This window comes from Osmia lignaria, unplaced genomic scaffold (assembly GCF_051020975.1).
Source record: "Osmia lignaria lignaria isolate PbOS001 unplaced genomic scaffold, iyOsmLign1 scaffold0061, whole genome shotgun sequence".
Taxonomy (NCBI): Eukaryota; Metazoa; Arthropoda; class Insecta; order Hymenoptera; family Megachilidae; genus Osmia; species Osmia lignaria.
In genome coordinates this window covers 115,001-117,500 of record NW_027478202.1, presented here as the reverse complement: position 1 = coordinate 117,500, position 2,500 = coordinate 115,001, and the positions used below count along the sequence as shown (strand labels likewise).

General features: G+C 44.5%; 1 non-coding gene across 1 annotated transcript; it reads left to right on the top strand.

Moving 5' to 3' along the window:
- Positions 1 to 1,007: 1,007 nt before the first annotated feature.
- On the top strand, positions 1,008 to 1,162 carry LOC143307581 (5.8S ribosomal RNA). Its single transcript, XR_013064689.1, has one exon. It is a non-coding gene; the product is annotated as a 5.8S ribosomal RNA (ribosomal RNA).
- The last annotated feature ends 1,338 nt before the right edge of the window (positions 1,163 to 2,500 follow it).

The window sequence follows — 2,500 nt, the reverse complement described above, 5'->3', positions numbered from 1 at the left end:
ACTTCTGTTGGTTAACCTACAATATGAAGGATCGAAATGAAAGAAGGATCATATTATTACAAACCGAAAGTGAAGGATCATTAAAATTGAAATACAATATATATAAATATATAAATGTACCCGTCGTTGCGACACCCTAGTTAAATGGAAAGATATAAAAAAGAGAGAAAAGGAATACAGATGACCCGCCGTCTGATCTTTGCTAAATGATCTGGCATCACCGGAGTTTTTTTGGTCCGTGTTGCGTTCGCTCTATTCGAAATGAAACTCGCGGAGGCGAAGAATTGTTAAAAGTTTACGAAGCGTCTAGGAGTGGTTAAAACTGAGAGAGTTGAAACTACGATGTATTAGAACGAGCAACCGTCGAAACTTTGTTTTCGCGACGTTCTTTTCGTCGCTCTCGTCCCCACGCTCCTACGCTTTGGTTGTTTCTTTGCCATCCGTGTTGCGATAAAAAGATTTCTCCATTGTCCAAAAAGGACGGATCGAGATTCCTCTTTCGAGAGGGAGAGAGAGGTACTTGCGGGTAACCTGGAATCTACGAAACACGCACCGTGGTAAGATTCGTGCGTCCGCCTGATCGATGTGTGTTGTTTACGGACCGGCTGAGAAGCGACGATAGCGAGTCTTTGAAAAACTATGTGTCCATTAGTTAGACCGATCGTCGCCGGCCGTGTGTCTGTTCGAATCTCGCAACCCACGATTCAGCGACAGGACGCGCGCTCGCATTCCTTGTGTGCGTTCGTACTTTTCAAGGTTTTTAAATGTACTTTACGCCCGACCGTCGAGAGGAGCGTGCCACTGGGCGTTTCTCCGACGGTTTCCGTCCTTGGACGCGATCGTGTCGTCAACGATCGAACAAACAAACAAATACGTTGGCGACGCCCGAATTCGCTCTCCCGCACGCGCCGGGTGGGAGAGTGATGTGGGTATCGAATGTGATGCGTGTTAATAATGAAAATAACACTCTAAAGATCTAAAGAGTTTGAAATACAAAATTTTACGATTACCCTGAACGGTGGATCACTTGGCTCGTGGGTCGATGAAGAACGCAGCTAATTGCGCGTCAACGTGTGAACTGCAGGACACATGAACATCGACATTTCGAACGCACATTGCGGTCCACGGATACAATTCCTGGACCACGCCTGGCTGAGGGTCGTTTTCTTAACAAAAGACTGCTTGCGTTTGCTTCTCGAAAAAAGAGTAATTCATTTCTTTCTAAACATCTCGCCGTCGTTCAACGAAAGTAGAACGTTTCGGAGCGGGATTATCGAACGAAATTGAAAGAATGAATGAACGATAAACAAAGAAAGAGTCGCAACGTACGAGCGATAGTTGGGCAGTTCGTCGGCGTTTGTCGTGGAAACGATGTGACGAAAATCGCAACCGATACACTAAATGCAGGCCGTTAAAGGAGAGAAACAAATTTCGAAATATCTCTTCGAACTAGCGCAAGTGCGTCACGGCGCGCGAGTCGTTCGTTAAAATTTATAAACGACCGCCCGTGAAAGCACCGAGTTCTCGGAAGATAATCTATAAAGATTCTCCATCCTGCTGAAAGTTATCGGATCGGCGCGATTGTTCACTTGTAGAAATCCACGCTCCCGACGTTGCCAGAAACGATATTTACGAAAGGTGTGTCAAAAATAAACGAAAGAAGCTCTCCTATAAATTTAGAAAAAGCAAACGAGTGAAATGTTTGAGATGATAATTTGCTGAAATGCAAGCTCGAATAGCCCCAGGGTTTCGAATGATTCCCCGCGCTTTATACATCTCTCTGTTTACAAACGGTGTATAAATGAAAGATCGCTTCAGATGGGTCGTCGCTGTTTGACGCGCGATGCTGTTCCTTTTTTTTTGTCTGTCTGTGCGTTTAGCTTCGCTAAACAAGTTAAATGGTTAAAAAGCGTCGAAAAAGCGAATACACACGCGACAAGACAAATCTAACGAGTAAAGGAACGCTCCGCTCCAAGATAAAAATGGTTGTTTACAATCAATACAGCGTTTCGGTACCCCTGATCGTAGTCTGAAACTGTGTAACAAAAGAGAGGAAAGCGAATGGTGAAGGAACTTCGAAGCCTCCGTGGCGTGGCTAGAACTTGTGATAAAAGTATGTTTGCAGCAATTATGCATGCTCCCGTTAAAACAGCATTTCAATGTCTCGCATGGCTTAAAGCTCTAGGAGGCTTCAACATTTAGAATACATACGGACTACTTCGTTTGTTAAAGATAAGCGAAGACCGCGCGACCATCGCTCGGTCGTCCAGTCCTCGAAAGTTTTGTTGCGTTCCAAAGAAGAGACAAATGGGGTTTACCCTTGCGCTAAGGGGAGAAGAAGAGAAAAGCAGTTGTTAAATCTAAGAGGTGTGTGGAGTACATCGCGTGTTGGTTAAAATTGTTAAATGAAGTATACGCGAAATGTTCTCTCGCTCTTGCTTTTCCTCTTGCTTCCGTGGCGCTCGAAAAGAAGGGATGATAAATAAAGAAACCTATTCGA